This window comes from Helianthus annuus, chromosome 15, assembly GCF_002127325.2.
Source record: "Helianthus annuus cultivar XRQ/B chromosome 15, HanXRQr2.0-SUNRISE, whole genome shotgun sequence".
Taxonomy (NCBI): Eukaryota; Viridiplantae; Streptophyta; class Magnoliopsida; order Asterales; family Asteraceae; genus Helianthus; species Helianthus annuus.
The window spans coordinates 10435914-10449785 of NC_035447.2; the positions used below are offsets into that span (position 1 = coordinate 10435914).

The 13872-nt window shown below is 38.1% G+C and overlaps 1 long non-coding RNA gene across 1 annotated transcript; it reads left to right on the plus strand.

Moving 5' to 3' along the window:
* The first annotated feature begins 9406 nt into the window (after positions 1-9406).
* Positions 9407-9797, plus strand: LOC110914767. The gene is made up of 2 exons (XR_002578573.2): positions 9407-9491; positions 9681-9797. It is a non-coding gene; the product is annotated as an uncharacterized LOC110914767 (long non-coding RNA).
* Positions 9798-13872: the final 4075 nt, after the last annotated feature.

Genomic DNA, 13872 nt, shown 5'->3' on the forward strand with positions numbered 1-13872 from the left:
AATTTTCAATGGCACACCCCCCCGGGGGAATAAATCTATTGCCCCGGGCGCCCATAAGGTCGATGAAAGCACTTCTTTACAAGCCCAAATCGAGGCCCTTTCTTCAAAGATAAAAAAATTGGAAATGACAAAAACAGTCTCGGTTATGGCTTGTGAAGGGTGTGGTGGGTCACATGAAAATTGGAGTTGTATGAAAGAAACGGACGATCAACAAGAAATGGTAAACTACATTGATAATAGACCTAGGCCGTCGGGTCCCCCAACGGGAACTTACAACCAAGGATGGCGAAACCACCCAAACCTTGGTTGGAGGGAACCCGGCAATAGTAGTAACCAACAAACCCAACGAACAAACTTTCAACAACCAAGAAATGAGTCACAAAATTTCACTCAACAAAGTGGACGAGAAAGGCTCGAAGATACTATATCTCGCCTCATCTCCGACACTGAAAAGAAAAACTCGGAAAGATTTCTACAATTAGAATCAAATTTTAGAAATCAACAAGCTAGCATTCAAAACATAGAAAAACAATTAAATCAAATAGCTCAAAATTTTGCCGAGAGACCGCAAGGCGCCTTACCTAGCAATACCGAAACAAACCCAAAAGCGCAAGTTCACCTCATCACGCTACGAAACCGCACCGTAGGGCCTGCAGAAGCGCCACCACCAACAGAAGAAACAGTACCCACACCTCTGCAGGAGAAGAACTCCCCTCCGTCACCAGAGCCTACCAAGGCTCCTCGAGTTCCATACCCCGGTAGGTTAATTCGTCAAAAGACCAATGAGCAATTCGCAAAGTTCGAAAGTCTGTTAAAACAATTGCATGTCAATATTCCTTTTATCGAGGTCCTAACCCAAATGCCCAAATACTCTAAATTCATGAGGGACTTCCTTACGCATAAAAAGAAAATTGAAATTTTGCAATTAGTCAATTTAGGCGAAGAATGCTCTGCACTCGTACTCAATAAACTTCCCCAAAAGAAAATCGATCCCGGAAGCTTCACAATTCCCTGTTCAATAGGGGAATCCCCCGTTCGTAATGCTCTAGCCGACCTTGGGGCTAGCATTAACCTCATGCCCTCATCTATGTTTAAAAGACTCGGCTTGGGAACCACGAGTCCCACAAAAATGAGCATACAACTCGCTGATCGCTCCGTCAAATTTCCACAGGGTGTCATCGAAAACGTTTTGGTAAAGGTAAGCAGATTCGTCTATCCAGCCGACTTTGTCATACTAGATATGGAAGAAGACACCGAGGTTCCCCTCATACTAGGAAGACCCTTTCTTGCCACAGCCCAAGCGGTGGTAGATATGAATGACGGAACACTCACTTTGAGATATGGGGATGATGAAATAAAATTCGGAGTCGGGAAAAGAATAGAGGACGACGACCCGGTCAACTACATGAAGGTTATTGATTCGAGCTTGGATGCTGCTCTCCGACGGTGTAACATGGGACGCCAAGCATCCCACTCAGAAAACATATAACCTCGCATTGGGTCTAGCCAAGGACCCTTATAAACGTGGCGCACCACGGAGGCATTCCGCGGAACTATCCTTAGTTTAGTTTAATCTTTTAGTTTTAATTTGCAGGAATAAAACACACTTATGGTAGTAATGGATGAAAAAGGGAACGAGAAAAATGGCCCCATGCACAAAGAACAGAGCAACCCGACACAAATCTCCATCACATAAGGCTCAACACGGGCCGTGCCCAACCAACACGGCCCCGTGCTGAACCACCTGCAGAAAAACGCCCAGTTCAGGTAACTGGACACGGGCCGTGTTCAACGGACACGCCCCCGTGTCCAGGCTTCTGTCTCATTTCTTTAATTTCTGTTACTAGCACCTGACCACGGGGCCGTGCCCGGTCACCACGGGGCCGTATCCAGACTGCCAGTAACATAAATCTTTGCTTTTTAACACCACACCACACATCCAATCAACCTAAAAATTTATTTTTGGGACACATTGAGGACAATGTGTAATTTAAGTGTGGGGGGGAAGCTAACACTTTGAAATTTTGCAAGTCCTAACAACAAGCCTTACACAAAACTCTATTGGAACCGCTAAACACCCCAAATTTTTTTTCAAAAATCCTTTCATTTTTACTTGTCTAAAGTTTAAGTTGGGAATCACAAGATTAATAAGGTTATATTTTTTAAAAAAAATTTACAACCGAAAGCGTCGTGATAACAAGAACCAACATAAGAAAATTATGAAACGGCATAACAAGTCTAGTTAAAATTTAATTATATATACTTGATCACATTAAAAACCCATTCCCACAAAAGTGAGTTTTGAGCCTTTATTGAGCATACAAATTTACATCTTTAGACTAAATGCTCATTTTTCGTTTCTTGTGTGAATAGCCGCTTGGTTCTTACAACTCTAGAACTTGCCACGACGATTCATTCCCGGTCCTTACCAACTTAAACCCAAGTAAGTAAATGATGGAGGCATTAGGACTAACCATTTTTCTTTCTACACCATTATTTTTCAATTTTTTTTACCACCTACCCAAAATCCCCCTAGTTAACCCCTTTGAGCCTAAACCTTTCATTTCATTACCCTAAATCCCTTTTTACCCACCAAAAACCTTTTTATTTTTCACCCTTATTTTAGTAACAAAGCTCGGTCTTTCGCAAACTCGTTCTTTTATGTGACTAAATATATATATATATATATATCGTTCTTTTATGTGACTATATATATATATATATATATATGTGATGATGAAGTTAAAAACAAACAAAGCTATACAAACAAAAGCTTGTTTGGAGGAATACTTCAAAATAAAAAGTCACTAAATTTTTTTTTTCGAAAACCGACGCTTTTTACGCTTTTCGCCCTTTTACTAACCCCTAACCCAACCACCCACCTTTAACCCAAGCCTAACCCTTCACCCAAAAAGTCCTCTTGATATTTACAAAGGTATAAAGTTAAAAAGGAGGAGGATTGATTGCTTGGCAAGCCTATGGAAGGCGTGAGTTCCATGCCGCTCTCGAGTGATTCACTAAAAATACACCTACGGCCGAGTGTTGAGTGATTTATCCCGTGAGGTATGTGAACTTGTATATAAATAAAATTTTAAAAAAGGCATGTTATGCCCAAATAAGTAATTTATCCTATGAGACGTTCTCAATAAATCATAACGAATAGGATTGTGAATAAATAAAAATAAAACCTAAAAAGATCTTTGGATTCCCGACACTCTATGACAAACCAAAAACATTCTCTTCTACCTATTCCATTTGGGAGTGTAAGCCACATTTAAAGAGTTTTGCTTGAGGACAAGCAAAAGTTCAAGTGTGGGGGTATTTGATGTGTGTAAAATGCAACATATAAATCACATCAATTAAGGAATAAAACTAACCCTTTTTAAGTACTAATGTTGGAAAAAGAGTGTTTTTGTCTTCCTTTTGTATTTTCAGGATGAAATGAGCTCAAATTCACAAAAGAAGCAAAAAGACAACTAATTCTAGCATAAATACAAGAAAAGGAATAAAAGTAGACTGCCCGGACCCTCAACGGCATCCTCCAAAGCAAAGAAGAGAAAACAGAAGCCTGAACACGCCCCGTGCTCAGCCAGCACGGGGCCGTGCCCAAGAAGCAGCATAAAGGACAAACTTGTAGAAGCTTCCATTGCCCACCACGGGGTCGTGTCCAGTGAGCACGGGGGCGTGGTGAAAGTACAGCAGGCGCATTAATTGTAATTGCGAATTACCATTAATGAGGAGAGAGACTGTCAGACGGGCACGGGGGCGTGTCCAGCGGACACGGGGCCGTGCCCAGCCTTTTGTTCAGCCTATAAATAGGGGTGCTTGGTTTCATTGCATCTCATCCCTTGGCACACCACCTCTCTCACACCTCATCCACCACCCACCACCACCATAACACCATCATCCACCACCATCATCCATTGTCCATCATAGAGTGTGTGAGTCGTCTCGGGATCCAAGATTGATCGTAAGAGTTCTTGACAATCAAGGCCATGTTTGCCTAAGTCTCTTACATCACTTGGTGAAGACAAGTGTTTAGTATAATACTTTTTATTTTTAATCTTTTGCACTTTTTATTTGGTTTTGTATTAATGACTTTAATAACTAGTTGCTTATGTTGAAGGTGATCTTTCCTTATCGTTTGTCGTGGTGTCTTGGCATTATTTTACTGCCTGTGACAACACAAATGTCACAAGAAACCACTGCTGCTTCTTCCTCACAGCAGTTGGTACAAATATCTCAACCCATAACCATAACTCCTCCTGCTTCTTCACAAAAAGAACAGGTTGTACACAAAGGGCCACCACATTACGATGCTCTGGATACACTCGTTTCCATCATCCACAGCTCAATGCCCGGAGCAAATCCACTTTCTACACCCACCATCACATCCTCAATTCCACCAAAAACACAACTGCTGTTGGATGCAATTGATTTGAACCAGGCATTACTCAGTCCTTCTCAATCACCTGTCAATGAGAATATACATCAACAAATGACTGAGCCTGCTGTATCATTCTTTGCTAACCCACCAACACAACCTGAGGAGGTTACACCCATTGAGTTACAAGTAACTCTTTGTGGTAATCCAAGTGAAGCAGCCACTACAACTGTTGAACCCACTGGTTTATAGTTGGACAGTGGTTACATCAATAAGACTTCCTTGGAGGCAATTCCTTTTATAGCACCTCTGCCAACCACCAGTGGATTTATTTATCCTACTGGCAACATCAAAAGGTTGTCAAGTGTTGAAGTAAGAAGACCCTAGTACCAAGAAAAAGGGGCATCAGTGGTTAATGTTTGGAGTAAACTCCCTACTTCAACCACTGATAAAACCACTGTTAGTGGGAAATCAGATGATCCCATTAAATTGGGTGATGATTTAAAGTACCAGAAATTGATGGCTCGTGTTGAAAAACTTGATAACTCTGTTGCAGAGCTCAAAGATATGCTCCAACAGTTGTTACAGGTACAAAAGGTACAATCCACTGCTGTTCCACCTCAAGCACCTGCTCTCCAACAGGCACCTGCTACAAATGAGCTCTGGAATCTTTTTCAACCTTTTCTCCATCATCAAGCACAAGCAGCAGATCAGCAACATGAAAAACATGTTCAAGAGCTGAGAAATGCTATGGAGTCTAGGTTCAAAGACACTCAGGCTGATCTAAAGGCTCTCAAAACTCAGATCCTGCACAACTCTGGCACTGCTCCTCCACCAGTATTCTTCATTGATCAACTCCCCGAAGATAATGCCAAAAAGGGGGAGAAAATTCAGGAGTGGAGAAGGAAAGGAATAACAGATGGTCTCTACCTTGCACCAGAAAATTCAAATATGACCAAAAAGATTCCTTTGCCAGATGGGAGTAAGAAAATTGATGTGACCACAAATGCACTTGCAGAAGCACTTGCATGTGTGAAAAGGGATATAGAGGCCAAAAGGAAAGCCAGGGTGGATTATCCGGATCAGGGTACTTCAGGGTCAAGAGATGATGAAAATCTTATTGATGAAAAGAAGAAGCCTACTAGAAAAGTAAGGCTACCCAAATCCATTCCGGTCAGACGTTCAAAGTCTGCTCAAAAACCACCACCTAAAACAGCTGTTGTAACTCCTGTTGTATTGGCTGCTGCTGGTACTTCAGTAGTTTCAACATCTGCTCCCACTTCAACACACACCACCACTACGTGAAAAAGGGGCTACGGCCACACTTTTGGCAAAACCGCCCAGCCACACTTTTATAAAAATGTGTGGCTAAAGGTTATTCATAACATTGTAAAACACCTTTAGCCACACATTTTATTATTAATGTGACCATTTATACCAGTTCAGAACCTTTAGCCACACTTTTAGAAAATAATGTGACATTTATTAGCCACAAATCGAATTGTGTGACCAAATGTTATCTATGGACACATATTTTTGTTTCATGTGACAAAAAAACATGTATTTCACACCTTTAGCCACACTTTAAGAAAAAAATTTGTGGCATATATTTGCTACACTATCAAAGTGTGGCTAAATATTATCTATGATCACATTATATATTTTTCTGTGACCAATAACATGTGTATTCAAAACCTTTAGCTACACTTTAAGAAAAAACTGTGACATTTATTAGTCACACAAAAAAAGTGTGGCCAAATTTGATCTAGGGTTACTGAATTTGTTTCGCGTGACTAAACACAAAACTATTCCAAACCTTTAGCCACACATTAAGATAAAACATCCACATTAGAAAAGTGTGGCCAAATGTGTTCTACGACCACATTATATGTTTAATAATGTGGCTAAAATCTAATACATACGGCCACATATATTATTTTATGTAACCAAAGGTTAGACAATAGTCACACTTAAAATTACAAAATATAATGTGGTTTTACGTTAACATTCGTCACACAATCATCATTTTGTTTATTTTGTGTGATGAAATATTATCAAATATCATTAAAAAAATGTGTGACCGAATGTTAAACTTACTACATCTTTAAAAATTCCCCCAAAATATTTAATTTCAAAACTTAAACTTCCACCTAAAATATTTCATCCTAAAACTTCCCTCCAAAATATTTTATTCTAAAACTTAAACTTCCCCTCAAAATATTTCATCCTAGAACTTAAACTTCCCCCCCAAAATATTTTATCCTAAAACTTAAACTTCCCCCCAAAATATTTCATCCTAAAACTTGAACTTCCCCCCAAAATATTTCATCCTAAAACTTAAACTTCCCCCCAAAATATTTGATTCAAAACTTTTCCCTCAAATAACATTCTTATTTAAAAAATTACATTATTTAATATTAAAAAAACAAAAAAAAATTACTAGATATTTAATAATTCAAACTATTATTAAATATTATATACTTTAAACCGTATTTGTTTTCTTCTAAATGAAATATTAATGTATCCATATTAATATGGTACCGGATTTCTCGTAGTTAATTGTTTTCAGTACTGGTAATTTCAGTTTGATACGATACCGATAGTTTTCCGAATTTTACTTTCATATAGCGTTGCGGTACGAGTACTGTACAGTACCATACCGAACATTTTTTGGTACCGGTACCTGTACCCAATTTGATTATTTCCGGTATCGGCATCTTCGGTACCGACATCGGTACCAGTACTAGTACCAAACTCATCCCTAATGGTATATGTGTTAATAGACCATATTGGGCTTTACTGGGTTACAATGGCCAATAATGGTCATAGATATGTTAATGAACCATATTGGATCACAATGGACAATAGTATATCACACATGTCTTAATGGACCATATTAGGCCTAAACGATAGTTGATCATACATGTCTTAATGGATCACAATACACAATATTATATCATATATGTGTTAATGGGCCATATTGGGCCTAAGTGGAACACAATGGCCAATAATGGATCGTATATGTCTTAATAGACCATCTTGGGCCTTAATGAATCATAATGGATGATCATACACGTCTTAATTGACCATATTGAGCCTTAATGGAGTATAATGGACAATAATGGATCGTATATGTATTAATGGACCATATTGGGCTTTGATATGTCACATTGGCCAATAGTGAATCATATATGTCTTAATGAACCATATTGGGCCTTAATGGATCACAAGGTCAATAGTAGATCAAATATCTTAATGGACTATATTGGGCCTTAATGGATCACAATGGCCAATAATCGATAATACATGTATTAATGGACCATATGGGCCTTACTAGAGCACGATGGTTAATTGTGGATCATTTATGTCTTAATGGACCACATTGGGCCTAAATGGATTACAGTGGCCAATATTGGATCGTACATGTCTTAATGGACCATATTGGGCCTTAATGGACCTCCATGGGCAATACTAGATCAAAAATGTATTAATGGGCCATATTGGGATTTAACGGATTACAATAAACAATAGTAGATCATACATGCTTTACGATGGGGCCTTATTGGATTACAATGTACAATAATACATCATAGATGTCTTAATTGACCATATGTGGCCTTAACGGATCACAGTGGACAATAATAGATCATACATGTTTTAATGGACTATATTAGGCCTTAATGAATCACAATAGACAATAGTGGATCATTGACATTCAATGTCTTTTTCGGTTACCATGTGGAATTGAAATGCATCATTAATTAGCGTTTTTTGGTATGTAGCCAGAAAATGACAAATGAATAAAATTGGTGATGAGTGGGAGAAGTGGTGGGTAGCGGCAACAACAGTGGGCGGTGGTGGTGTTAATGATTGGTGAAAGAGGGAATGAAATAAAAAAATAAAAATAAACAATAGTGAATTAAATGATTTTGAGGTGTTTAGAGGGATTGGGATTTCTTGTGTAGTGGATGATTCCATTCTATCTACCAGCTAAACATTTTTTTCTGTTCACTCACAATAGTCTATTTTATTCTGACTCTCATTCTGAAATGCTAAAAACTTCATAAGAGTTATCATGGTTATGAGTCTAGTTTAGCTAAATGTATGGCTATGAGTCTAGTTTAGCTAAATTCATGATCAAAATAATGTTAATTATAACCAGTCCTTGTCAATCAGAGTCCTTTTGATAGAAATATATAAATCACAATATAATACATGATTGAAACCTTTGAGAAAATATATATAATATTTTCATTATTATAAACATTGTTATATACAATATATATAATTTTTGTTTAGTTAAAGGTAGTTAATCATGTTAATTACCAATACCTAACTCGAACCCGACCCATTAACATCCCTACCTACACTTATCATTTAATTTAATTAATTTAGATTTCCCCAAAACTGATATTCCCCTTCGTTCCACCCCCCAGCAAACCGTCCTCACATAAAACCCTAGGGTGCGAGTTTATTCAACCTGTATGTCATTGATCACCGTGTTCAACTTTATAAAACCCTAGGGTTCGAGTTTATTCAGAAGTTGTTTTCGTTGACAAAATTCGGCTATTTGAGGCTTGATTGTTCGATTAGAACCCCTAATTTAATGGTTGCGGTAATCCTCCGGTTCACGACGGTTGCGACGACGGTTCCGTCACCATGGAGTTCTGAATTCTCTCCACCGATGGTCTGTTGTTTTTCTGGCGTCGTATATTCACGAGCAGACTATGAACGCTCCATTGGATTAGTATCCGCTGGATACGGTGAGTTCTGTTGATGCATCTAACCGCTTTACGTTTTGTTGAATGCGTCAATCAATAGCATGTATAGGTTTCATCTGTTGATGCATCTAACCGCTTTACGTTTTGTTTTTCTGGCGTCGTATATTCACAAAACAGCCAACCTCAGGGACGAAAATGGCATTTTACTCTAATTTTTATTCTTAAAGTTCTGTGCATATGTATTCCCCGTCTATCTTCTGAGTAGATGTTGAAAGCAGCTTAGGTTACGTTAACTTAATTTTATTTTTATATATGATCAGGAACATTTGGAAAGGGAATTGGCTTCTGCAAGAGAAGAATCTGTTAAACTTTCTGAGAGATTGAAGGTTCATTTTTTTTAACAAACTTTTCTAGGTGCTTTCTCAGTAATGTGTTGCTGGACTTGTATTCTGAATTCTATTTGCTTCAGTTAAATTGATGTTTTGTTGCTATATGTTTCATACTGCTATGCAGTAAATAACTGTTTGGAGAAAATATTGGTTAAATATAACATACATTTTTTACATCTTCACCAGGAGGCATTTCAAGAAGTGGAGACAGCAAAGAAGGAAAAGGAGGAATGTATGGAGAAACTTTCACAGACTGAAAGACTATTAGCAGAAGGTAAAGGGAGAGTAATGAAGTTAGAGGAAGACAACAAGGCAAACAGGGCATTGGTCAGCAAACATTTCCTCTGTCATGTTAGGGTACCTATCAACACACCACTATTAACAAACTAACTAACTAACTAACAACAACAACAATGAACTGGTGGTTGGGAGGGACGGGTGTCGTCAACGAGGTATCAATTAGTGCTCTATCTCAGTTTTTAAATCGCAAACTATGTTTATCAATTAGTGCTCTATTAATTACTTGCTTATTTTATTAAGTGTAGTTTAGGGGATTTGAAGCTTTATCTGATTCATAACCTGTTAGAAGAAAAAATTAGGTGAATTATCTGACTTTAGGATTACTTCTGATCTGTAAATTATATGCATACGGGAAGATTTTTGTACTGGATTATTTTGTTTAAAACTAAAAGATTAATCTTGATTTACCCCATGATTTAGGTTCAAAATCAGTGAAGTCTGATGATGTATTTGAGAAATCGACTTCACGAAAAAGGAAAAACCAGTATAGGGGCATCCGCCAGCGCCCGTGGGGCAAATGGGCTGCTGAGATCCGTGACTCGTGAAAGGGGGTCCGTGTGGGCTCAGAACTTTCAATACTGCGGAGGAAGCTGCTAGAGCCTATGATGTTGAGGCGAGAAGGATCCGAGGCGATATGGAAAAGGTTAACATTCCTGATGTACCCATGAACACCAACCGCCAAAAGGTTAACCCGAAAGTGAACAAAAAGACCACTGCTGACTGTAACGGAACAGGTAGCATTACTGCATCAGCTTTTTTTATGTATAAACTAGTATTTTTTGCATTATAACAACAGTTAACAAACATTGATCAATTTGGTGTGTCGAAGAACTCCTTCATCAAGGCTTGTTCTATGGTTGATTATGATCTTGAGCTTCATCCCGTAATCAATTCCTTTTACAGTGGTACAGCTGCTGTGACTATAATCCGCCAGGTATTTCAAAATTAAATGTAGATCTGTACTTGAAAGTTGAAAACTTTATTGGTCAAAATGAATAGGTTGACCTTTAAAGTCAAACTTAGACATCGTTTCGGTTTGAATTATGTTTTTTTTCCTCTGACAGGTCAAATGGGGTTGAAGTTGTTGAATGTGGTCTGAAGTCTAATCTTCACTCAAAGAACCTCTTAAATTATATTATTTAATAATCAAATTATTATTTTAAAAATTAATCATACGGCAGAAAATAAATTATTTGCAAACATGTTCAAGAGAATAGAACAAAGTCTATATGGGTCAACCCGGGCCAACCCAATTTGGCCAGTTTCAACCCAACCCAACCCATTTCACCTTGTTACCCAACCCACCTGACCCACCTTGTTACCCAACCCACTGAACATAATTCATTCTCAGGGAGATCTTATCATGTTGGCAAATGTTGGTGATTCTAGAGCTGTTCTTGGGACCACTTCAGACGATGGTGAGGTGATAGCCGTTCAGCTAACTGTAGACTTTAAACCGAGTTTACCTCGTAAGCACTGTCATGCATTATATAACTATATGAAATCTGATTGTTTTGTGTGTGTGTGTGTGTTTACCGCTTACATTTTCTAATCCCTGATTTAGAGGAAAGAGAGAGGATATACACAATAGGAGGAGTGTGTGCGAATCAGATGATGAGCCAGGAGTGTCTAGGATTCGAGCTTCAATCGACGAGATACCAGAAGGTCCAGGACTCGCGCTTTCAAGAGCTTTCCGTGACTTATTTGTTAAAGTGCTGCTAGGATTCATGCAAGTTTATGTATTTAGTATTCAAATTAACAACTTATGTATGGATTTTGGTTTACTATTGTTAATATTATTAATTTCGTTTTTTAGGTTTGTTCATCTTTGCTATTGTTTTAATTCTACGAAAAATTGAAAATAAAATTGCTAATTACACGAAAATGGCCACATAGCCGCAACAATATATGTGACTATAAAATAGAAACGACCACACTTACAGTGAATCCGTGTGACTGTTGATACCATTTTGTCACACTTAAGGGGTCATTTTCTTAATTACAACCACCTTTTTGTCACATTTTTTTTAAAATTCATGTGGCTAAAACAAACCTTTTAGTGACTATATAATAGAAACATACACACTTATGGTAAACTCATGTGACTATACAATAGAAACGACCACACTTAAAATAAATTCATGTGGCCATCGATACCATTTATTCACACTTAATGGACCATTTTGTTAATTACAACAACCTTTTTGCCACAGTTTTTTAAAATTTATGTGGCTAAAACAAACTTTTTAGTGACTATATAATAGAAACGGCCATACTTACGGTGAATTCATGTGGCTATATAATACAGACGGCCACACTTACAATAAAGTCATGTGACCATTGATAACATTTAGCCACACTTAATGGACCATTTGCTTGATTACAACAACCTTTTTTGTCACAGTTTTTTAAAATTAATGTGGCCAAAACAAACTTATTGGTGACTATATAATAGAAATGGTCACACTTATAGTAAATTCATGTGGTTGTTGCTACCCGTTTAGCCACACTTATTTGACAAAATGATTGATTTCAACAAGACCTTTTAGCCACAGATTAAGTTGCTATGGCCACACATAAGTGAATGTGGCCGTATGATGCCTATGATGACTGGACCTTTGGTCACACTTAAGCTGGAAAAAAAAGTGTGGCGAAAGGCGTATGGTCACACTTTTTTTATGTGGCCGTAAGCCATTTTTGACGTAGTGCACCTCAACACACACTACATCCACTGCTTTACCACCATCACCACCAAAATCAAAATCACCTCCTGTCAAAAGGCAGAAGACAGCAGTTGTTATAACTTCTGCTGTAAAGACAACAGTGGTTGGAACACCAGTTGTTTCAACAACTGTTAGTCTATCATAAACCACTGCCACTACAACCACCTTTCCATCCAAAACATCATCAGTCCCTCCTCAAATAAAGAAGAGAAGGCTAATTCCTAAAGATGATGTCACTGCACCATCCCAAACATCTTCAAAACCTTTAGCTCTTGTCAAAATACCAAAACCAGTCCCACTCTCTTCTGTTCCAATGCACAAGCCCTTACCTCCTGCAGGTGTTCAATTTCCTCTTGAACTAGAAGCTGTTAGAGAAGAAATAAAATCTTTCTATACTGAGGATGACCCTGCCAAAAGGAGTTTGCCTTCAATCAAAGGATATCCCTGGCCCAAAAATATTGAAGAATATTTGAAGATAAAGGCCAAGCAAGCAGAGGATATCTCGAAAAGAAACACACAAGGGAAATCTGACAAAGAAGTATCAAGATACTACCAATATCTGCTCACACAAGTCAGTTCCCTAGAACGTTTTGCAAAGAATGTCAGTCAACAAATTTCAGAAAGAGCAGCTGAAACTTTGAAGAAAGACTACATTGAAAGCATTATGTTTCACAAAAGATACAAAGGAGAGAGACACATGTACAAAGAGTGGACTGTTCCTGAACTTGAAGTTGAAGCTGCAAGAATTCAAGACATGATAAAAAGGAAAGTCACTCACACTCCTCCTGATTGGGCAAAGTTCAGAAAGAATGTACCTGATAAGCAAATGGAACTGAAGAGAATGAAAGAGTAACTGGTTATTGGTGATTTTGGTACAAAAAGACAAATTGCTAGATGGAAAGAAGATGTGGTCTGGTCAACCTACAAAAAGTTGGAGGAATTAAGAAAGAAAGATCCAAAATTCCTCAAAAACCTGACTATCCTGAAGCAGCGGTTTCAAAAGGACCATCAAAGCTGCAAATCAGGAGAGCCACTGCTCAAGCTGGTAATGCCATCTACAAAAGAAGGAAACAAAGCCAGTTAGGAGCTGAAACTGTTCAAGAAATTCTTACTGGAAATGCTGTTGTAAAAGAAGGCTTGTTAAGAACGTTAAAAGAAGAACTTGAACAGGAAAACTTTGCTACCACTGCTCAGCCAGTGATGAACAGGCCAGTCTCACCAAATACTTCTGCTAATAAACATCTCCCAAGAAACCCACCAGGCTCAAAAATACAAAAGTGGGAAACTGACAAACAGACCTGCGTATTGACTTTGCTCAGGTCTGGTGGAGAAGTGGAGAAAATATCAAGGGAACA